Below are 25054 nucleotides of genomic sequence, written 5' to 3'. Positions count from 1 at the left end.
TAAGGCTGGCATTGCTCCCACTTGTCGGAGACAGGTTCACTGCTAATGGGAAGTTTGGGTTTTTTCTCTTTTGTATTTTGATTTGCATTCATTTGAGCGTGAACTGTTAGGCAATGCTTCATATTGTGACTACAGCTGGATACAACTGAAGAATGCAGCAGCAAATGCCCCTATGGTGTTGAATGATTCTGACGACTTCATTGTTAATTCCCATGCACTTGCTAATCCATCACACCAGCTGGCAAAAGGAAAGGATAAACCCCAAATTAGCCAAAATAACCACAACATCGTAATGGTTGGTTGGTGCCGTCGACTGGAAGACTTCCTTTTTGCGGTATTTGAGCCTACAGTCTTGAATTGTATACTATGCAAGATAACCCATGCATACAGCATTGCATATTGTTGTGGCATATACCTCGCTATGTGTGCCTCAATAAACTGGCTCCTCAGTCAATTACGTGAGGATTGCTGATGAGAGATACAGCATTGTTATTGCTGCATTTGACATGAAGCTTTCTTGATGGGTGCACTGTAAGCCGCACATATTTCTTCCAAAGTGCATCTGTAGGGGGGAATTTATATGTGGAAGGAGTGAGGAGCCCAGGATGCTGTACAGACACGCTCAGCTGTGTTGACTAGCCTCGAGGACTGCTATGCGCGATAGTGAAAGTACCTTTTCCTTGCAGCCCAGTTCAAACTGAGCATAAGCCAGGATACTGAAAAAGGCTGTTAGTACTTGCATTGTTGAGGCCTGCATGTGAGCCGTACTAGCGGCCTGCATGTGAGCCGTAATGCTACAGCACTGAATATGTGCGACTTCCAATGCTCAACAAAAAGTTTTATTCGAAGCTATTGCTTAATTTTGTTTTGATTCTGCCTACAGAGAATATTTTGTGTGCATTCTGCATGTGTCTTTAACTGGGTTATTGCTTGAGGTTGTGGTCAGAAAAGTTTTTTACTCAGGGCAGCAGGCCCTTTGCACTATTCTTGGACAGTGGAAGCTGAGTGCAGATTTAAGAGGGTAACGTCACATTCACGTAACAGCTTGCTCTGCAGCACTAGACCTCATTTTAGACTTGCGTATCGCTAGTTGGGCATTAGTAATACAAACAAGCCTCTGCTCAGTTCTGTTAATTCCATCTTCACTAAAATGTGCATATCCCTCATCATGCATCTGAATCTCTGTAAAGACAAAGCACGTCAATATGTGCTGCAAACTTACTTATTACCTGTCAAAAGATTTTTGCTTACGGCTGTGCTTTCGGGTGACACAGAATAGGCATGCTGATGATTCGGCCTGTGTATACATAGACATTGCTACTCTGGTGTCAGAGAGCGCTTTGAAGGAACATTGAATGCAAACTGAAGTTGGCCTTTGTCGAGAGGCTACTGTCTGATTGCAAGGAGACTGAAATGGTGCTTTTACAAGCTACATAAAATGAAGAAACAAAGTGATGGTGTTGTCATCATTGCCTCATTTTCTAAGTAGACTGCAATCTACTGACACGTCAGATTTCTGGGTGCAGATAACAAGGCCCTAAGCAGCCCCACAACTAACTTCAAAATGTGGTCATGAAGTCCTTTTCGGCGTATACATCAGAATTTGAATTTAGTGACCGGAAAATTTCTAAATGTAGTTTTCTCAGCAATAAATGCATTTTTTCGCTGCCACACTGACATCAACAAAATGGTTTGATTCGATTTATTGGGGGTTAACGTCCCAAAGGGACTTACGCCATGAAGGATGCCGTAGTGAAGGGCTCCGGAAATTTCAACCACCTGGGGTTCTTTAACGTGCACTGAATTTGCACAGCACACGGGCCTCTAGAATTTCGCATTCATCGAAATTCGGCTGCCGCGGCCGGTATCAAACCCACGTCTTTCGGGCCAGCAGCCGAGCACCATAACCACTGAGCCACCGCGGCGTGCAACAAATTGGGAAAGTGCAGACAAAATGAATTTTTCCCAATAACAACAGGTTTCATGGAGTTGTTTTTGCATCCCTTTAAAAACTAGTGTTGGAGTTCAGTGAGCAGCTTTCACGCAAGTAACAAAACACTATGGTTGTTAAAAACCTTATTAAAGTGAACATTTAGGAAAGGTTTATTTTGGCTTGGAGTCTGGTTTTGTACTGAGTACTAAAGACTACTGGATATATTCACTAGTGCACACAATGAAACTGAAATGTGGGCTACAAAGAAATTAAATTTTGGGGTAGGAGGAGGGGCGCAGTCTTCTTGCAATGTTTATTACTTCTTTGAAGACAGTATAGATATGCTCACTGTCCGAGGAGTAACAGTGTTCTGTCCTTGTTTCAGGACCATTGCAGCTGTGAATCCTGTCCGGGGAACGAAGGCAGAGCACTCGAAGAAGAAGCAACACTGCCCCTCTTCAAAAGTTCCTTCCCTCATCATGCAAGACTTTGACTTTTAACTGTTCTGAAATCTGACAACTTTTTAAATCAATATTGTGTGTACGCTGTGATAAACCAAACAGCCTGTGGCATGACTTATCATGCAGTAGTCACAAGAGTGGATGTACTATGTATAGAGAATCAATGTTATATGGTTACACTGATAAGTCAAACAGCTTGTGGCATGCTTTATGTCCTGTTGCTTCTATCTCACTTCATTTCGTACTAGTGTCAGGCAAGACACAATTTGCTTAAGATGCCTTATTTATGCTTATACTTGCTGTTACACTTCAGTGGCTGGTTGTATGAATTGTAGCACTACTTTCTATCTTGTCTGTGTTACTTTTTTCATTTTAAAGTTATTGTAGTCTCAAGATAAGACGTACTAACTGGAGTGAAAAAATGTTTTGCAGTTAAACTGTGATAAGGCAAACAGCCCGTGGCATGCCTTATGTCCTGTTGCTTTCATCTTGCACTAGTCATGAGCAAAGCATATTTTTCCAATACTCTCCTTTTGCGTATGCTTGCCATTAGTTTAGTGACTGGTTGTGTTCATTGTTCAGGTATTATTACTTCGTGTCGTATTCATTGTATTGTATTACTATTTTAGAGTGAATCATGCCATTCTGTATGACAGAAAGGCACAGGTTTCGTTTCTACTTTACTTGCCATTACTGCATATTTTGCATGCTTTTACTGTATGCCTGTAGGGCAGGCAGGGCAACGTAAGTTTCTTTTTTTTTCTTCGGCCACCCTCCTACCGTTTAACTTAATTAAGTGATGCTGAAAGATATTACTGTATAGTAAAATATCAGCCATGATTGCATTGTTTAACACTGCATATTTTCCAATATTCTTGAATACTCACTTGCCTTTGCTTGTGATTGTTTAAAAGCGGTGAAATATTTTATTCTATTGAAATGTGGCAGCAGTCATAATGTTCTGTATCTGTTTTTATGTCAGTCATTAAAAGATGTGAAAGAAATAAAGTGTGAAATGACAGAACATGGAGCTTCACAGAAAATTTCTGTGAGTCATGAAAAAAAGCTGTTAAATGACAGAAAATATGGTAAGAGAAAATGGAACATCACAGAATTTTTCTGTTAGCAGCAAATCGAAAAAACCTGTGAAATGACAGAAAAAAGCAAAAACAGAAAATTTCTGTCATCCTCACAGACATTTTCTGTTAATTGTTAACAAGAAACCCTGTGAACTGACAGAAAAAGTAAAAACAGAAAACATACAATAACAGAAAATTTCTATCGTCTTAACAGAAATTCTCTGTTAGTCGAAAACAGAAAAAATCTGTAAAATGACAGAAAAAGTAAAAAACCGAAAACATAGCATAACAGAAAATTTCTGGCAGGCCAGCTGCCAGAAAATTTCTGTTTTTTTCAATAAATATTTTTTACAGTGTAGTGCGAGACGAGCACGCTAAACACTTCACCATGCCAGCTCGATGGTTTGGAATGAACAAAGGCGCGTCTAGTGTCTTCATTCACTCTCATCTTCCTCCCTTCTCTTAGTAGAGAGCAGTCGGTTGCCTGGAGACAACTTTAGATTAATACACACCCCAGTCTGACTTCACTAAGCAAAATCTGTCCTTCCATATATGACAATAAATGCCCGCTATGCGGTGAGCACCTGACGCTTTACCACGTTCCATGGGCCTGTCAGAAAATGCAGGCAGCGCCGATAAACAACACACCAACACCGGAGCAGTGGGAGGCTTCGCTGTGCAGCTCGAAGCCTGAAGAGCAGCTCAAGCTGATCGACAGGGCTCGCAAGACTGCAAAGGCCACTGGGGCCCTGGACTGAGGGCTTCACCTACGCTGAGAGAACCCTTGCAACAATAAAGTTTTTCATTCATTCATTCCCGTTACAGCGAGGTTCACGTGTCCACCGAGATATGCGAGAACGATGGATTTCCTTTCCTCAAAAACCAGTTTACCAATGAGCAAGGCGTAGAGCCGAACGGGCGATGGCGTTCTGTGGACTCCCTGGCAGCGTTGCAAGATGCTGTCGCTTTCCACTCTTAGAGGCGAAGCTTAACATATTAACCATACATCAGTGACACAAGCAGCAACACCGCGCTTAAGGCTTTCGCCTCAACGCATTTTAGGTAAACAAAGCGCCCCCCTGGATTTTTTCAACTTGTGATATCCACAGATACGTACCTCTGGTTGAGATTTTATTCAGTCCATGAGAACGTGCGAATTGAGAGTCCCGCTGCAACAAAAATCTTTCTTGTAAAGTTCCTCAGATTTGTCGAGAGCCCCTTTGATGTTAACCACGGTTAAGATGTTCCTAACTGGCCAAGGCACAGTCATCGATCTGCAGACGACTCAGCCCTGATTTCGGCTGAGAATGCCACCTGAACCAACCGCATACTACCAGCTGCACTGCAGACTCTAGAAGAGCACGTTAGCACGCCACCAAGTACTATTAGCACGGTGGCCGTCGGCGACCGCCGATGGTGGTGAGGCCAGTCCGAGCAACTTAAAGTGTCATGGACAGCAAGCAGGTTTGCATTCTGGCAAGAGGCATTGCACTTGCCTGGGCAGTTGTTCCCGCTCATCTGCGCTTCCAAATTCATAGCAGGAAGAAGCGAGTGCATCTCTGCGACCTCGCTCGCGGTCAAGTACGTGGATCAAGCAGAAGTGGCCATGGCCATGGCCCTTGCAAATACTGACACTGACATCATCGTCAGTGATTCAGAGACTGCCATACGTAACTTCTATCGCGGTAGAATATCCCTAACTGCTAGAAACATTCTCACAAATGTTACACTAGAACGAGAGATAGAACTGGTGTGGACTCCTACTCATTCAAAGAACCCAGGGAACGAAGCAGCCCTCCAACACGCTCGAGGTTTTGTAGGCCGAGCTGTGGGCACCTGTCCAGGGGGACCCGAGATAAAGGCAGTGATTTCGTATCACCACATTACCCAATTCTTCAAAATTTCTAGAAGAATCTATCCTCCCCGCACAAGTCACTCTCCAAACACCAAGAGGTGGCTTGGAGAAGACTTCAAACTTTAAACCTTTTGTTACTTGAAAATAAAGCAATCAAGAATTTCAACTAAAGCTAACGTCCTTCGTACTGCATTACTTGTCCGCCTAACAGGGGGCTATTGCAGTTGCTCTGAATTCAGCTGAATTCAGTTGCTCTGAATTCAGCTGGGCCTGTGGCACAATTCTGTGCTTCTTCGCCGTCTCCTCTGTTCTCCTCGAGGTGCCTTACATTTCCACGGACAGATCCCCCATCGCGCTCTTAGCTCCTCGCGTAAAATACCAGAGTACGAACTTTGTTTTCTGTGCCGCTTCACTGTTTAACAAAGAGCGCCACACTAAGTGTATCAGTAAAAACGATGGCAAAGGGCAGGGTGATCCCGCACATGCTAATTAAAACGGATTAGCAAAATGCCACAGAAAACGATAGACACAGCTACCCTTCAACATTATAGTTTCGATATTGATAGTTTCGAAATTGGATGCGCCCTGTTTTTTTTTTTTAAGTACTCTTTAATATTATGATAGACGCTCACCCAGCGCGAAACTACTTAGTCTAAGTTCATGTTCGCTGCAGATGGCAGATTAAAACCTAAGGCTATGATAAGGTGTATGATTTTGATTTAGCACTTGCTCGGATGGTTGACGCAGTTTTAGCTCAAGTGATATGAATTCTCCCATTACTACGCCAGAAATATTCTGGCCTTGTTTTTATTCCTCCAGAAGAACTTTTTGAAACAGAATAGCACTAATAAATTTTAACGAGCCTCAACATTATGTCAAGCACTAAAAAGTATGCCTTTGGCTTATATACAGCTGCGGCAGTCGATTCGAGTATTCGCCCTTGTTTGAAGCGCGATATCATTCAGCTATGAAAGATTATTAGAGAGAAGTACTGCAGAGCTTTTTAAATGGTATTTGCGTGCAAACGAACAAAACTGTAGTGCGCCCAAATGCTTCCTCTTTCGTGTACACTCGGGGAAAGAAGTGCCTGGACCACGTGATCCGCAAACGAAGTCGATAGGTCTATCACTAGTCGTTAGTTTCAGCCAACAGATTTGAAGGTCAAAGTAAAAGTCCTCGTCTTTCACCTCAAGATGTGCGGGCTCCATCCGGCGGTTGATAATAAAGCTGTCGTCTTTGTCTGCGAACCATACAGTCCAGAGACTTTTGTCCCTGTCTGTAAATAGCATCGACTGAGCGAATCAGCGATTGTAATGTTATTTTGCTGGCTTCACCTCTGGGTACACAAAATAGCTCGTTCACATCTTTTAAATTCCCTTTTACCTAGTTATGTCCTGAGGCACGCTTTCCTTGTGCTGGCGCCCACATTTCGCTGGCTGGCCTCTCTGGAAACCAGCGCTGCGCGCCCGCCGTCGCGCTAAGGAAGCCCAGACTCTCTCGGACATGTCGCCGCTTGCCGCGTGAATCATCCCGCCTCGCCGGCGCCCGGCGCGGCCCTTCTTCCTCCCCCTCCTCACCGTCGGTTTGAACTACAACGCTTCGCCGCCCGCCCGTTCATGTCTGCAAGCCTTCTACGGCCGGGCGCCTCTCGGCCATTCGTCTAATTTGATCGGTGGCCAGTGCCGTGACCTGATTGGAGGATTTGAACTGCTGGCTGCCGCAACGGACACCGGCGGCTATAAAAACGGAGCCGCGCTGAACCCGCGCAGCAGAGGGGCAGCAGAAGAGACATCACGCCGGAGCTTCTAGCCGGCCGGTGGGCCGGTTGTCCGGTGCAGGGCCCAACCGGTGCCTCAACTGCTAGCAGGTTACGCCGCTTCTCAAGTTCTTACTAGGCCGCACTTCGAACCTCTTTTGTTCCACCCATGAGGCCCTTGACGTTTAAAGCATACCAATAATGAAGGATAACGAATGCGTTTTCTGAGAGGTTAAAGCTATTCCAGCCTCCTCCGCGATCTCGGAGGAGGCGGCGACAGTTTTAGCTGATATTACCGCTGGTAATATTTTCAGCGACTCAAAATTCACCGCTCCCAATTTCGCGAGAGGCCGAACAGCACCCACCACCCTTAGCATTCTCGAAACAGCAGCCCAACCTCCCAGAGAGGTCGAAATGATTTGGGTGCCGTCCCATTCGTACAATCCGGGAAATGAGGCAGCTCACAAAATAGCGCGAGGTTTCGACAACCGGACAGAGAGCTCGCCTCTTCATCCGGGGTTTACGAGAGACGGCATGACCTCTTTTCATGGCATTACCCGCCACCATACCTTGGGCAGGCGAGTTTATCCCCCTCCGGCTAAAACGCTGTCCAAAGCACGAGAAACCACATGGAGACGGCTTCAGACATGCTCCCTAACGAACTCCGCGCAACTGTCACTCATGTACCCCTCGCAGTTCAAACCCCAATGTTTCCGATGTGGCGAACGTGCCACTTACGGCCACATCTTATGGGATTGTGGGGAAGAGCTAGTACGAATCCCTTCTCTCGAGCGGGAGGCTGTGCTGGCCAGCTCAGACTCGAAGACGCAAGTCCGGAGCGTCGAATGGGACAACCAAGTCGCCAGCAGTCACGGACTAGCGGCCACCTAACACGGCATTCCGATTACCGAGCTCTTTTTGACGAAATAAATATTTTGTAATCCAATCCAAATCTGAGTGGTTACGGACATGGCTGATTGTTATTCTGCTTGTGCAAGCTTGCGCAACCCCGTTCCTAAGTGATTTCTGGAAAGAGTCGAGGACAAATGTTTTAGAAATATTTTTTAAGGATATACTTCTTATACGTGTACCTGTACTCGGAAATACAGCAGTTTTACAAGAAAAGTCTCTACACCCGTATTAACCTATGGAGTCAGCTAAGATTAGCATCTGAATATAATTTCTGTATTGGCGAAATTATGCTATTTATTGTTTCATAAAATTTGATGAGGCACGAACTGTACAAAGTAGGAGCCTTCAGTTGCGCCAAGACACAATGTGTGGAAGACGACGCCCGCAAGACGGGATGTATATTCTGACACTATGTCTTGGGCAGTTCTCTGTGTAGACCATGTCACACTCCACTGGAACACGGTGATGCACGGTTCTGCTTGTCTGAAGTAGCCGGCAAGCTGTATATAGAGAAAAAAAAGATGTGGATATTGATTTTGTACGCGCTGTGAGGAGCTGTGAGGAAGCGGGTTTACACCGACAGTTTCCGGCTGATACCTTGCACTCAAGTCGCGGAATCTCCACTAAAACCTTCCATATGAGCTGCTGGTCTGAATTATGAGAATGTGCAGTGCATACGATATGAAAATAAAAATATGGAAATCAATATCTTCTGTGTACGCCGGCCATAGGCCGTCAACGTAATTTCCAGTCGCTTTACATACTGTGTACCTTCCGTCATATGGAGGCCCTAAATTTCCATACGTGCCTCCATACAGTCCGTACCAACTCCATGAGCTCCTTACTGACTACATAAAATTTCTTATGGAAACAAATGGATTTATGGACTCGTCATATGGAAACTTTGAGTAGCGATGATTTTTGATTTCGTGACAGAAAAACAACACTGCTGAGGCATTTTTGATTTCATGCGCAGTAGCTGAATGGCATGGTGGCATGGTGACTGATCCAAACGTGACGTTTGCGAAACCAAGGGTCGAAATCTGCGCTCACAATCTGCAGCGCATCGGCAAGCAGCCGAAGTGTGCATACACTGAGCCACCACCGCGTATTAATGGCATTGTATTTTAACACGAAGCTAAATAAATATTAAGCCAGTGATGGCGACCATTCTGACTCTTTATTGTTGAAAAAGGATGTGTGGCATGTAAGGATATTTGCCATTCCTTCCCTCTTTTCTTTATATACATCTCGAGATACTTCGTCACTTGTTAGTGCACCCATAACAACCTTCCAAAAATTTTATAATTTCCGTTAGCGCTAAAAGTGTTTGAACTTCCATTCATATTTTAGGAGCCGCAAGTACCCGAAGTGCCGTCTGCAGGCTGTCAAATACGGTTTCTTGAGAAATGAGAATTGTTCACACGATAAATGCATTTCCTTGCGCCAGTGAAATTTGCGAACATTAAGGATTTCTTCTATTCTCTGAAGCACATTTTAGCATTGTGGCAATGCCTTTTCAGCAACAAAAAGTTCACGGGACGTGCGTTATCTGAAAACAATTTATTATAGCCTTGCATTTAGACCAGTCGTGTTTCACTGCGACGAGTGAATAGAACATGCATGTTTCTGTCATAGCTCATCACATATTACCAACTGGATAGCATGACTGCAGCGAATATAAAGTTTTTTTCAAAGTCGCTACCCTGTATTCTTTTTCTGACAATAATATACTTGCTCTGGTGGATGAAACTCACCTCTTCCGAAAACAGATGCAGCGGTAACATGGATGAAGCACCGTTTTTGCTGGGTCAGCATACATACGCTTGAATGAGTAGGAATAGCCACCTAAAGTAAAGAGAAAACAATAATTTTTGTTCTTTTGACGAAAATGAAACCGGCGAAAATGTTTCATGGCTTCACAAGCAAAGGTACCTGTGATGCTCTGCTATCTTTAGCTCTTCATTGTTGTTATTTCTCCGAAAAATCCTCGTAAATATATGACCGAAAAACATAGACACGCAAGCCATACTCCATCTCGGCACTGATAATATTCAGATAGCGTCGCATGTTAAATGTCTTGGTGTTCTGTTAAAAAAAAAAATATGTCCTGGAATGCTCACATAGATGCAGTTGCAACTAAAATTCCTCGCATAACAGGGATCCTGTGCATATTGCCATACTTTGCTCCTGTTTGCATTAAACACCTTATTTTCAGGGCCCTTTTTACTCGACATATTAACTACTGTCACCTAGTGTGGAGTAATTTACTTTGTCAAATATTACTAAACTTCACCTCCTACAAAAAAAAGCAATTCGTATAGTTGCAAACGCTGCATACGATAGTCATACTGCACCTCTCTTCAGGGAACTAAACTTTATCGCACTTCCTGACATTTATAAAACAATGCTCCTTAATCGTTATTCTAGCGGAATTAAACAAAATAAAAACATTTTAGGCAGCATAGCAAACCTCACACCAAAACGAAAAACACGGAATACCCGCAGTACTAAACTGTGGGAAATACCTCGAGCACGCACTAACTAGGGTTACCAGATGCTACGTAATATGCTCCCGTCGCTTCTAAACAAATGAGTTGTTTCATAGCCACAATACAGTTTCATAGCCACAATACTGGGGCCGTGAACCCCATCAAGCCCAGATAGAGGCTTTTTGTTCACGGTCCTCAGCATCTGTAATGTTGATGTTGGAATAAAATGATGATGATGATGAAACCTAAGTGGTGCTCACAGAGGAAAGAAAACGGGAGCTGAGTGTTTGCTTGTCGTCTCTGAAAATTGTTGAAATTGGCCTCATGCAAGTTTTTCAACGAATGAAAGGAAAATTACAGACAGAGCTTTGACGTGCATTTTCGGCCATATTTCTCGATTCGTCTTTGGTGGGGAGGCATTTAATCATGAAAGTTCCTTGCTTTTTCGCTTACCCGGTTCTAAGCTTGTCGAAGACGCTTTAAGAAAAAATGCACCACTTCATCCAGGTTGCATTTAGAGGGGCTGCTCGAGGGGCGTGTGGTTGCGGTATTTTGCGCTAGACTAGTGTGTATAAAAAAGGCAAACTACTTTTGTTAAGGTAAATTCAAAACCACCACCTGGTCCAACTATCTCCTACAGAATCAAATTCACTTTGCTGAAGATAGCCGCTTATGAACAGTTTTTCGTAACACCTACGGCTATGAAATCAAGGCGTAAAGGTTCTTTGAGAACTTCCTTGTAACGCACGCTGTGGTATTCTACTACATAAAGAGCTTAGACTCCAATCCAACTTTATTACATAAATAGCTGCAATTTATAATGTACAGGCGTCTAGAGTATTACATCAAGATGGGCAGGTGTCATTCAGAGAAAGTGAGTGGTCTAAATATACTTTGGTTCGGGCTTGTTAGTTTAAACCTAATGTTCATTCTTAGGCCGGCGCTAAAGAGAGAGGGGGCAAAGAAGGTAGTCAAAACGGCGGAAGGCTGTCCTGTTGCTTTTATTAAATTTCTTTTTTATCTTTTCTGCCCTCCTCATATCAACTTTCGCGGAAACTAGAGGAAGCTCCATTGCAGTGATGCTGTATCTAAAGAGAGATAGAGAGAGAAAACTAAGATCCCGATCCTAATTTTCCGTCTTGACTGCCACAGTTTTGTTTTCAGCTGAGTCGAAAATAAAATTAGTCAGGAAAGGGCAAAGAGCATTATTATCTCCGCAAAGACAACAGGGTTCTAAACTTTCGCACAAGTGCCGGACAGGTCGCGTTCCAATCTGGGGGCGCTCTAGAAGTGGTAACTTGCGTCAGGCATCAGTCATAAGTCGAACTGTCCATAAACAATTACCTGGGCGTCTATGCGAGCCGGTCGCCCTTGCGAGTCGGGGCCGGAGGTAGCCATTGTGCCCTTGCCAGTCTAATACTATCGCGACATGCACGCGCAAAAGTAATTCAGTGGTGATTGTACTCCTGCTAAATGTTACAACAAACGAAAGGACGAGAGAGAAGAGAGAGTTTTCTGTGTTCTACTAAAGCGATTTCGACCACTAGATTGCTTCGCGGCAGCTTGAAGTGTGCTGCGAATATGTTTATAAAAGCTGCCCATTTGTTAGAATTGAAGCATACTTAGGAAGACATAATTTCATATTTATCAAAGTGCATTTTTAATAGACTGGCTACATTCAAAGCTCCTCGACACGAGATTTCGAGGTTTAGATTCTTCTGCAGCAGCTAGAAGTGTGCTATAGAGATATGTTCACGTAAGTTATAATTTCCTATTGTTATAATTGAAGCATACTTGGGGCAAATTAATTCCATATTTACTGAAGTACATTTTTAATACAGTGACAAAATACTAGGACCGCATTCATATCTTTTCACGTAGTTGAAAAATGCTCGAAGCATGCTTTAGACGTGGCATTTTTGCAAAATTTCAAGAACATATCTCGAGTACCAAGCATGAAATTTCAGAAACTTATTTCCTGCATATTTCAAGGGTATTCAAGAGTAGGAAAGATCTTTAAAATACCGTGTAGATATCATGTCGTATATTCCAAACGTTTCTTTTTCCCTAAGGTAAAGGCCGTTTCACATGCTGTGACAAGAAAGAAAAATGGCTGAGGCTTAGCTAAGGTTAAGCCTAGTCAGATGCGAAGCATATTGTTGGCTAGGCTTGGTAATACATGGCTTTCCTTGGTTGAATACTTGGTCATTATAATACAACCACTAGAAGCCTTCGTCGTGGGGGAAGACAACGGCATGGCTACAGCGGAACGCCGACTAACCCCGAGACGCGCGTTGGGTGAGCGCCTGGATTGCCACGGAAGCCGCGTCTGCCTGCCCGGTGGAGCCAGCGTTTCACCTACACCGAGTGTGAACGTGCGTTCGAAATGCGCGGGAATGCCGCTCGAGGACATTCCGGCGTCTGTGCGATGGCATCGTTCTCCCTCTCCCAGCGCGTGACGGCGATCTGTCGTGACGTCATGTGTCACGTGGTATGTCACGTGGTATGTCACGTGGTGTGACGTCACTGTACCACGTGGTCTGCACGGCGTGCAACCACAGCGACGGCGCGAGGTGAACCCCCGTCTTCCTCTGTCGTGACGTCATGTGTCACGTGGTATGTCACGTGGTGTGACGTCACTGCACCACGTGGTGTGCACGGCGTGTAACCACGGCGAAGGGCTGTAGTGTACCTCTAGTAATATGCTTCGCATAAAAGTAGTCGTCCTAGTCGGCGACGCCACAGTGCAATTTTCTCTCAGTGCTTTTACATGCAACGCGTACTCAGCGCATTCAGCCGGAGAGATACGCAAGGTTGCTCGATATTCGCATGGGCAACACGCGATTAAACGCGACAAAAACACTGCACGGAATGTGTGCACGATAGGACCAGGGTGTTGTTAGATGCAAGGCAATATTTCGTATGCTTTGATTAGAATAAACGATTTTGCTTCTGCCGCTGCAACAGCTCCCGCGTGACCCCACGTCACACGCCGACTCCGCGCTCCTCACAGGTCCGTCGCAGATCGAGCACACCGACTCTGCGATTTAATTCCAAGCGGATGAAACTCGATCGCAAGCCGTCTGCAGCTAGGCCAACGGCCCTCCCTATCACAGGCCAGGTTTTCCCAGATCATGAATGATATTTTACCAATATCCCTCAAGGGAAAAGTATACAACAGCAGTATCTTACCGGTACTCACCTATGGGGCAGAAACGTGGAGCCTAACAAAGAGGGTTCAGCTTAAGTTGAGGGCAACGCAGCGAGCTATGGAAAGAAAATGATAGGTGTAACGTTAAGACATCGGAAGCGGGTAGAGGGGGTGAGGGAACAAATGCGGGTCAATGACATCTTAGTCAAAATAAAGAGGAAGAAGTGGGCTTGGGCAGGGCATGTACTGCGAAGGCAAGGTAACCGCTGGTCCTTCAGGGTAACGGAGTAGATTCCAAGAGAAGGCAAGCGTAGCAGGGACGGCAGAAAGGTGGGCGGATGAGTCTAAGAAGTTTCAGGCGATACGGCGGCCGCAGCTGGAAAAGGACACGGTAAATTGGAGAGACATGGGAGAGGCCTCTGCCTTGCAGTGGGCGTAGGCAGGCTGATGGCAATGATGGCCTGCATTGCAGAACAAACTTTTGCGACAGATAGGCTGTTCACATCTTTTGCCCACAAAATACAGCCTCATAGCCCGCTATGCTACATGAGAATGCACTCTCAGGGAAAAAATCTTTACAGAATGCGGTTTCCAAGGCACAATGAGTGACCGCGTTGATGCGTTATCCCTGTAGCTAAGCATTGCTCTCTAGAAAGGAGCATTCAGCCCGCGTATGCTTCCAGGTATTCATCCGAACTGATTTCACGACAGCATAGAATAGATGTGGACAAAACAGCGAATTCGTACTCACCCTATATGACCACTATTTCTTGGAAGAAGTCACTAATTTAATCAGAGTGGATAGTGACCAAACTCGAAAACGAAAGTAATCATTTTCCTGAAGCTGGTCTATGGTTTAGGGGGGTTTAACATCCCAAAGCAAATCGGGCTATGAGAGACGCCGTGGTGAAGGGCTCCAGAAATTTGTGCTCAGTAAAATGAGCCTATTAGCGAGTTGGTTGCCTACTTGAGACTACTGCAACGCAAGAACCGCGTTCACATTACCCAACCGGTCATACAATGCCACCTCTCGCAGCTCCCCAGCTCCCCAAAAGCTCTCCAGCTTTTCAATCCCATGCGGCGTCATCCCAACCTGGCCACGGATAGTAAACAAACTGCCCGCCGTGGCAGGTGGCAGTTATATTAACGACTGGTCGCATGGGAAGAGTAACCAAAGCTACACAAGGACCACCGATGACAACACCTGCCATTGCAGGACATTGACGTATCACTTATCAGCTGCACCACAGCGCCCGGAGGGGTATGTAGACTCCAGGGATCTTTGAATGCTAAGTAGAGACTGATCTTCAGCATATATGGGTATTAAGCATTACGCTATCCCGTAATAGCACTGAGGCGGAGCTTTAGTATCACCCTACCTCCAATTTTATTTTTACAGTTTGGCAGGCAAGCGGCTAATCCTTTTAAGCTGCCATCATATGTAGACAAGATTTACACACCCTATTCGAAGATCATTCCTTTTTGAGGCCCTCTTTCCCTCTCGGGGCCTTCCTCCAACGAGCGAAGGCCGTGTTCAAACCCTGCCAATGATGAGACTTTTGCCCAGATGAAGACAACACCTCTCGTCAAAGCGTTGACAAGCAACCTGACCCTTCCACTCCGTTCTTCACATTGGCTGTATTAACATTACAAAGCCACCGATAAACACAGAATAACGCTGCACTGACATCTGGCTTATTGCGAGAAGGTATTCGGGATATGGAGCTGGTTTCCCATGCGCGCACTTAGTGCCAAACACAGAAAGGCACATGCCATAGCCAAACGTAAAGCGGACACACACCGTAGAAAACATCTCAAGTTGTGGCGAATTTCGCTTAGTGTGTTTTGTTTTTAAATGCACGAGCAGTTCTTATATTCAGCGTACCTTCTTGCATTAAACCAGCAGTTAGTGCAGCGTTCCTTTGTGTTTGAGCCGTTTTAAAATGAATGTGGTCCTCGCACTGCCGTTATGCTATAAAGATGCTGTACATTTATTATGTATTTAGTAGGCTCGGTCACGCGTTCTATACGTTGCCATTCTTACATCCTGCACAACATTTTGAGCGGTCTCTTAATTTCTCCTTGCAGGTGCATGCTTACCTTGAACTACTTGAAAAGAGATCTTATTATAGCGCTGCCCTGCCTCATTTGGTGCAATTGTCATTGCTGTAACAAAGGCGATCCTGCAAAAACGGCAAAGAAATCATAAATCTTTACTTTAAATAAATTTATTTGCTTCTTGAAATATAGCAAGACATTACCAACAAGTACAGAGAGTAGTCAGCACTCACATATTAGTAGGTGTCGCTTGTGGAGCATAGTAAACAACCCAAATAGTATTGCGATTAACCCGGTGCAACTTCCTCAGCACCTGGCATGGGCTGGTTGGGGCGAAGAAAAGATTTTCGCTCTGCTCCTTCACGAACAGCACGTCGTTCACGCCGATTAACTGAAATCGTATATTGTATAACATGTTAGGAAGTATTCTGGAAGCTTGCAGACTCTGCCGTGCAGAGTGCTGACTAGAATTACTGGAGCTTTTTCGCTTGCCGAAGCCATAGCTTACGAATAAATTTTTCACATGAGAGCAGTCCATTAAAAAAAGAACCCTAAAATCCCTAAGGAGATTTAGTACACATTCAAATGCAGGTGACGACCCAGAAAGGTAAAGGTGTAATCGGATCACACCTACTTCGACAGGTAAAATATCAGCACTGATAACAGATTGTCCAACACTCCAAAGCTGATAAAAGTGAAGGGTAAATGCACGGCGCTTCCTGCCTCTTAGGAAAAGGAAAAGATCCACGAGAGTGCGACAGATTCCTTACTTTAAGTTATGCTTAAGCACCTATGGTTCTACTGTTCGACTTCGCCGAACGCATTGTTTCTTTTGCTAGCATCGTTCCTAGTAAACGCGAGTCATCAGGCGTGATACATTTTCTAATGATTCGGCAGCGACAATGGGAAGACAGCTTGGAATCTCGTGTTTATTGCTTGTGGGGTATGATTTCTGAATAAAAGTGCCGGTAGTATCAGCCATTAGTGTTTCAGTTTCAGCCATATGGCTCCATTTATCGGAGTTAGTCCCAGTTTAAGGAACATATTAAAAATAGGGCAGGTATACGGGTCGTTGTCCGCTCTAAGATAGCAGGATGGTTATAATGCTTGAAAAAGGTGTGCGCCTGGAAATAAAATAAACGCGAAGTACAATATATGTATCACCAATGCGACTGCAAAGGTACGGGTCAGAAAAATGTGGCATAGGGGCTGTAGGAACTGTTGATTTGCGCAGTCGTCTCTAAAAATCAGAAACGACAAACAGTTTTATATTATGATTTTAGGAATCTGACAGGCAAAATGTAATGCTTTAGTGTTCACTAATAATGGTATCCAGAAGGTACTATTATGCTCAAATGTAGTGCGCAGTTTTCTCTCATAGCCTTCAAATCAATGCTGCGATTCACTAGGTGGGGCCAAAAGCTCCCTACTAGCTTCCTAATTTCATGCCCCCACCTTAGTCCCTCTGAATCACTGCAACACTCTCATTCTCTTCGAACCTTATTTTTTACCCAAATTTATTCATTTGCCTTTGTGCCATATTCGTGAGTTTTTGCCTTATTAACTACACTCTCTGGCTGCCTCAACACGTTACACCTTTCACGTGCATTAATTCTTTCACGTGCATGAGGGAACAAGATATAAGTGCACTGTTTCAGGTCACATATGCGGGTATAAAACCTGCGCCTTGTAAATCAGTTTCATGCCGTCAGGACCCAAAATTGAATTTTGAATGATTTCTACTTTTACTTTGTTGTTCACTCCCAAGTGCGTAAGGTGCCATTCACTGAAATGAAAACTTTCAGTAAAAACATCAGAAAATTCTTTTTAACTTACGGAATTAGCGCTCTGCTGGTGCAAATTTCGGGGGTCATCTTCATAAAAAACAGCGGAAACGACCCCGGCTACGGCGAACATACAGATGCCTAGAAACTTAGTCATGACGGGGGCTGCTTACTTAGCGCTGGCGTGTAATACATAGCCTAAAGCACCATAGCCCGCAATCTATACGTGTACACGATCGATATTCCATAACGGACTATGCAAATATTGAATAAACTGAAATTTAGAATGATGTATGGTTAAACGAACTTAGCTCTTACTTTTTGTTCACTTCTTCCCGTATTAAATTTAACAACCAAATGAACAGTGATCTTACAGGTGAACATAAATATGAAGCGAAATGCAGAAAAATAAGTGCGGCTAATTTGGCTTACTTTAAATTTCAGAAATTTTCATTTCTTTAATTGAATAGAGTTCGAGGAAGTTTATTATGTGTTTTATGGCTGACGTGTATTCTGACGTGTATCTCTGGCATGTATTATGGTTGATAATTTCGAGCTACCAAGTCGAAGGCAAATCTTAATAACTTCATTGCATACCGAATATTTTCTTATAGTATTCGTGGAACGCTACATGGCGGTTCAAGCAAGCGGACGCGCGTCGCATCGGTTCCGCACATTTTGACCAATTTCGATCGGACCGAATCATTCTCGCCACCGGATTTTCTTCGGAACGGAAAGATATCAAGTGCTGGATCCCCAGGATAGAAATTTCAAGCGGTAGGACCAGTTTTCGGCTTTCTACCGGACTTGAAAGTTATACAGCGGGCGCCGGCCCGCTAACCCTAACGGGCCAGCCAACTCGACATCGTGAGAGCATGGGACGCTAACCTTGTCGACGACGCCGACGCCTAGCATCGACGCCGTTTCAACGACAGACCAAATGGCGGGGCCCAGCCAAGACAACGATGTGCCACTACAATCACCAAACGTCCTTCTCAACGAATTACAAGAGATGGATGAAGACGACTTCGGAGACGCCGACTTCGGAAGTCAGGACGAGATCCCGTCCGACTCCTCGTCGAAGCCAGCCGGGTACAACAACGATGCCAGCTGGGAGCTTGCACAATCCAAGCGCCAGAGAAAACTTCAAAGGCGAAAAGAACGCAAAGGCACGGGAACGGGCCCGGCCTCCAAACCTCAGGATGGAAAATTACCGGGTGATGCGACCGGCTGCAACAACAATGGATCAAGGGAGCAGAGCAGGCCTAGGCGAAGAATGCCGCCACTCCCCAGAAGCGACTACAAGATCATTATTCGACCTAAGAAAGGACTCATGGTGAAGTCCCTCACCACCCACCAAGTAGCGCGCGCCATTGTCATGGCGTGCGGCCAGCAATGCAAGGACGAGGACCTACTTGTAAGGCTTCGCACCGGATCCAATATCATTATCGTTAGCACCCCGCACGAGCAAACGGCACAGCTAGTGCGGCACATTACCCGTCTCAAATTTGACGGAAAGACTTATGATGTTAACGCTTACGTGGCAGCACCGGAAGACGTCCTGCGCGGCGTGATCCACGGTGTAGACCCAGGTACCCCTCCTGAAGAACTCAAAGCACACTTACGAGTCAGAACTCAAGGAGTGACCATACTTCAGGCAAGGATGCTTGGAAAATCCAAGACGGCAGTGCTCACGTTCGACGGCCCGGTCTTGCCGAAATTCGTCATATATTACGGAGGAGAAGTACCATGCTACCAGTACCGCCCCACTAGGCAAGTGTGTTACGTCTGCTTCCAGCAAGGACACCGCTCCGACGTCTGCCCCACACCGAACATTATTGTGTGCGGACTGTGCGGAGTTTCAAACCCGCCCGACGACCACGAGTGCGCGCCCAAGTGCATAATCTGTGGCGAGGCACACCGGACCGGATCCAAGGAGTGCCGAGAGAGACTGAAAAAAGCAAGACCAAAACCCACAGGAGGCAGAGGACGGAGCGACCAACGCGGGCGACCACCCAAGTGATGGCTCAGCTCAGAGGGAGAGACATCGAGGAGCCGATCGAGGTCCAACTCCTTCCCGCCTCTACCACCAGCCGGCCCACAGGAGGGGGAGAAGCAAGAGAAAAAGAAAAAGAAGAAGCTTTCCCAGACAAGCGGCGGCAAGGTGAGCTGGGCTTCTACCACTGCTTCGCACTCGGTAGGAAAGGGTAGTGACATAAACAACACAAACAACAAAGACAGTCGTGTCACAGAACCGAAGGACGCGAACAGCGATGCGCTCAGACGCGAGCTAGAACTGGCTCGAATCAAACAAAACGAGCTCGAACGCAAAGTTGAGGAACTCACAAAAACACTAAAGGAACAACAGCGGGAACTCGACACGACTAGAGCCCTTCCAAAACGACAACCACAGGCATCGAACGAAGGAGACCTTGAAACACGAATGCAACAGATGATGCAGGATATGATGCAGCAAATCCAATCGCAAATTCAACAGATGCAAGTACAATTCCAAGGGCAAATCTCAGAGATCAGAAGCGCTTTTAGAAAACAAAAACATACCGAAAACATTAGGGAAAGGGCGTACAACCGTCCAGCGCTAACAGCTTTCGCAAGCGAACAAGGCAACAGCAGTAACGCGTAAACATGATCAATACGTATCGGCAAGAACAAGAATACTTAGATATTTGGCAATGGAACTGCAGAGGCTACCGCAAAAAGCAGGCCCTCTTAAAACAATATATAAACACACAACTCACACCTCCTGATGTAATTGCGCTCCAAGAGACCGGAATCAAGCCGACCTTACAAGGGTACGAGGTTTACGAGAGTCAAAACGAAGGTAAAGCGGCCGTCCTAGTCAGCAAAACCATTACCGCCATCAGGCACGATACCATCGCCGACACCGACGTTGAACACGCGCTTGTTGAACTTATTCCGAAAAAGCGAAAGGGACGCAGCACGTTCTTACTGAACGTGTACAGCCCGCCGAGACAAAGAAAAGCCAAACTCTTCGAACTGTTTTATGGAGCGCACAAGCTGGCCAAAGAAGATGCACTCATCATCGTAGGAGATTTCAACGCCATGGACAGGAGTTGGGGATACCAGAAACAAGATATCAAGGGAAGAACATTAGTGGAAGTAGCGGAATACTTTGGCTGCAGTCTAATCACAGATCCTGCGACCCCCACGAGAATCGGGAATAGCGTGAGCACGGACACATGCCCAGACCTCACCTTCGTAAGGAACAGCAGGGAGTCACAGTGGGAAAACATGATGGAAAATCTAGGCAGCGATCACTTTATCCTCCGGACACGAATAGCATCCGACACCATAAGACGCCAGATTGGACAGGCGAAAATCACTGACTGGAACGCGTTTCGCGGGGCTTGCAACAAATCTGAAGGCGGTATCCAATCACTGGAGGAATGGAGCGGCATGCTGAGAGAAACGCGACAACGATGCACAAAAAGTCTAAGGAGAACGACAGCAACGCCTGAAGTAGACGCCCACCTCCTCAGACTATGGGAAGCGAGACGCAGTCTCACCAAAAGATGGCGGAAGCAAAAACACAACAGGAGACTAAAACTAAAGATAGCAGAAATTACGGCAAAGGCGGAAGAATACGCGACGCAACTCGCGAAACAAAATTGGGACCAACTCAGCGACTCACTTAGGGGAACTCTAGGCACGGCCAGAACCTGGAATCTCTTAAGAGCACTAATCGATCCGACCAAAATAAAATCAGAAAACAATAAAGCCATCCACCGGTTCATCCACTCCTTCGAGGGATCAGACATCGCCCTACTGGAGAAGGCACGAGAAAAATGTTTCGGCGATCACAACCCCCCGCGATACCAAGGAACGTATCGAGGAGCCGAAAACGAGAAACTCGACCGCCCCATAACTGTGGAAGAGGTTTACGCGGCCATAAGAAACACCACCAGAAACACGGCAGCCGGAGCGGACAGAATCGACAACGCCCTAATCCGCAACCTGAGCGACGACCTCATACAAGAGCTCGTCACCTTTCTTAACAAACATTGGGAGGCGGAGACGGTTCCCGAAGATTGGAAACACGCCGAAGTAATAATGATACCTAAACCTGGTAAAAAGCTACAAATTGAAAACCTCAGGCCTATATCACTCACGTCGTGCCTTGGCAAGCTTTACGAACGGGTTGTGACTTTCAGACTGCAAAATTATATGGAAGACAACGACTGTGTACCACATACCATGTTCGGCTTCAGAGCGAAGCTCTCGACGCAGGACGTTTTGCTCCAAATACAAGAAGATGTCCTGCGAAACGTACCTCGGACGGGAGAAAATGTCATAATGGCCCTGGACATCAAGGGGGCATTCGATAACGTCAGCCACGAAGCGATCCTTACGGGCCTAGACAACCTGGATTGCGGACGCAGAATCCACGGCTTCGTCAAAGCCTTCCTGTCCGATAGAACTGCCACCATCGGCATAGGAGACCTTCGATCGGAAAAAATTCGCACTCCAAACAAAGGAACACCCCAAGGGTCAGTTATCTCACCCCTACTCTTCAACATCGCTATGATAGGCCTAGCTCGAAAACTAGAAAACATCGAAGGCATCAGGCATGCAATGTATGCTGACGATATAACAGTCTGGACAAACACGGGCTGTCTCGGAGAGAAGGAAGAAAGGCTACAGCAAGCGGCCTCTTGTGTAGAGCAATACCTCGCAGAAAGAGGACTCTCATGCTCGACCGAGAAATCGGAACTGCTGAGAGTCTGGAGAGGCAAGCAAAACCGGACCGTCCCAACCAACGAGGACCTAAAACTCAACGTCTACATAGAAGGGACGCCCATACCCGAAAAGACAACAATAAGAATTTTGGGCATGTGGGTTCAATCCAACCAGCGCAGTACTCACACTTTTACCCTACTGAAAGCAACAACGCTACAAGTCGCACGCATGATCACCCGCATCACCAACAGGCGACATGGCATGCGTGAAGAAGACACACTAAAACTAGTCAGAAGCCTAGTAGTTAGTCGAATCACGTACAGCCTACCCTACCAGTGCCTCAACAAAAATGAAATACAACAAGCGGATGCCCTGCTACGCAAAGCGTATAAGACAGCGCTCCGACTACCACGCAACACGTCTACAGAAAAACTCATGGCCCTGGGATTACACAACACCTTTGAGGAGCTACGAGAGGCGCAGCTTGAGTCGCAAAAACTCAGGTTGTTGCAAACAACGACAGGAAGAGCGCTCCTGCAGAGGCTCGGATACCGCGAGCAGATGCGAGAAATGTCGAGGACGGCAACAATCCCCGACGAGCTTCGCAAGACCCTCAAGGTAGCGCCAATACCAAAAAACATGGATCCCAACCTCCATCGAGGCAGAAGAGAAGCGAGGGCCGAATTCATCGAGAAAACATACGCTCCTCAAGCCACGACCGTGTATACAGACGCGTCTTGGAGAGGAGGAGATACCAAAATCGCTGTAGCGGCGGTGGTCGATTCGTCTTTACGCGAAATGACCAGCGCGTCTCTCCGAGGCTGCACAGCTGCAGAGTCCGAGGAAGTAGCTGTTGCTCTAGCGTTGGCGGAGGGCTATAGAACCGGGCGGTCACTAACAATACTTACGGACTGTCAAACAGCCTGCCGAAATTACATGAATGGCAGGATAGGTCGTCACGCGCTCCGTATACTCCTCGCAGCGAGTGACAGAATTAAAAACCGGGAAGAACAAAACGACAAGATCCGACACAAAATTGTGTGGGTACCGGGGCACACGGGGGTGGCAGGGAACCGAGAGGCCGACAGGATAGCTCGAGGATACATTACTTTCCGAGCTTCCGACGAGACCGCGGAACTCGCGCCAGCACCCAGGGAATACTCGGCCATACTACAAAACTATAGAGGCAGAAGAATGCGATATCCCCCACCGCACAAATCTCTCAGCAGAGAGGAAGCTGTCACTTGGAGACAATTACAAACAGGCTCTTTCCCAAACCTACATATACTAAACAAAATGCACCCTACGATATACACGAACAAATGTCCCTGGTGCGACGAAAAACCTACACTATACCACATCACATGGGCCTGCCAAAACATAGACGTGGTCCCCAAAATACAAAACCCGAGTGCGGAGCAGTGGGAGACTCTGCTGTCCAGCGACCGCTGCGAAGACCAACAAGGTCTGGTACAGCGAGCTCAACGGGCGGCAGTGGCCAGCGGAGCCCTGGACTGAGGGCAACCGACCACTGATTAGAGGCGGACGACTTCGACAGAGAAGGCTCCTGGGGGTAGAACCAAGACGTCTCTGAAGATGCCCCCAAACCGCAGGAAAAACCATTAGTGTAAATAAAGTTTTCCCTTCCTTATAGTATTCGTCTTTAAGTGCCTCAAAATTTTCCTGGTACCAAAGTGTTCCCTGTCCAAATTTCCATGCCTTTCCGTGTCCAAGTTTTGTGTCTTTCCGTCTTCATTGCCTTTCCTATGTTCGTCTTTTATATGCGCGCAACTTGTTCTTGGCAATAGCCGTGTACAGCTGTTCGACGAAACAGCTGTGTCACGAAAATCTGTCTAGATTTGCGTTTTCAACTAAATTTACATTCAGTCGTAATATGTGACATCACTTAATCATCCAGACAAAATATTTTAGAAGTATCTACACTTTCGTCAAAGATGTTGGCGAATGTGCATTTTCAGCATTTTTTGTTGACAAGGATTGCTCCGGTGCAGTTTTATGTCCAGCTGCTGCCTCCCATTCTATAAATGACATTGCAATCGGCACTGACGGCGTTTCATTTCACTGAGTACTAAACTCACCTCTGTGGCTCACATAGTAAGATGTTTCGATGGACATGGAGGCAGTCATTTCAGTCAACGCAAGAGTTCTACTAATACTTTTTCTTTAGATTTTGGCCCTACACTGCACCTACCACAGAAAACACGTGCAAGCCCAATTTGCATACTCTCCAAACTAAACAAAGTCAGGCCCCTCATGCATGTATGTCCCTAGCAGAGTGCCGCAACAGATAAAACAAGTGCAATTGGCGAAAGCCACCTGGTTTTAATCTATAGAGCCTTCTAAACACTACAGATGTATATTAAACATCTTAGAAGCGCTCTTTACATCACCTGGTGTCCTTTACAACCCAAGGGCCACACGCCTTGTATACAAAGGCAATACCAGCCCGGTAGTCCTCTGTGACATAACAGTACTTCCCTGCGCCACGACCTGTGTACCCGCAGTGGTGTCTGGGCGACCCATAGGTGATGCATGCTATAAAAAGGGATTGGAAAGTAACCTTATCTGTCGACGCCTGCCCGAAGACAAGTGAAAGGGTCCTTATTCTAAGCGCAGTATACATACCGCAACCTTGTAAGCACGGACGGCTCGCTTTCCACCTCTAGTTCAGCGTGGGCGGTGGCTATTCCGACGAGACAAAAAAATTAGAGGGCACACTTAAGTTCCGCCTTAAGGGTATAACGCAATAGTGTAATGGGTTAATTGACATGCATTCAGAACGTTATTCTCTACTTTACGTTCATAGACCTACAGAAGGTTCTTCTCTACTTTA

The 25054-nt window shown here is 46.0% G+C and overlaps 1 long non-coding RNA gene across 2 annotated transcripts; it reads right to left on the bottom strand.

Moving 5' to 3' along the window:
- Positions 1 to 8281: 8281 nt before the first annotated feature.
- LOC149328056 (uncharacterized) lies at positions 8282 to 15843 on the bottom strand. 2 transcript variants are annotated; one of them, XR_016285811.1, is made up of 4 exons: positions 15740 to 15843; positions 10942 to 11050; positions 9754 to 9844; positions 8282 to 8496 (listed from the first exon to the last, which is right to left on the bottom strand). It is a non-coding gene; the product is annotated as an uncharacterized LOC149328056 (long non-coding RNA). The 2 variants fall into 2 exon arrangements; XR_016285810.1 differs by lacking the exon at positions 15740 to 15843 and having other exon boundaries at positions 10942 to 11311.
- Between the last annotated feature and the right edge of the window lie 9211 nt (positions 15844 to 25054).

This window comes from Amblyomma mixtum, chromosome 9 (genome assembly GCF_055824585.1).
Source record: "Amblyomma mixtum isolate Tamu chromosome 9, ASM5582458v1, whole genome shotgun sequence".
Lineage (NCBI taxonomy): Eukaryota > Metazoa > Arthropoda > Arachnida > Ixodida > Ixodidae > Amblyomma > Amblyomma mixtum.
Note: the sequence above shows the minus strand (reverse complement) of the source record. Positions and strands in the feature narration are given on the sequence as shown.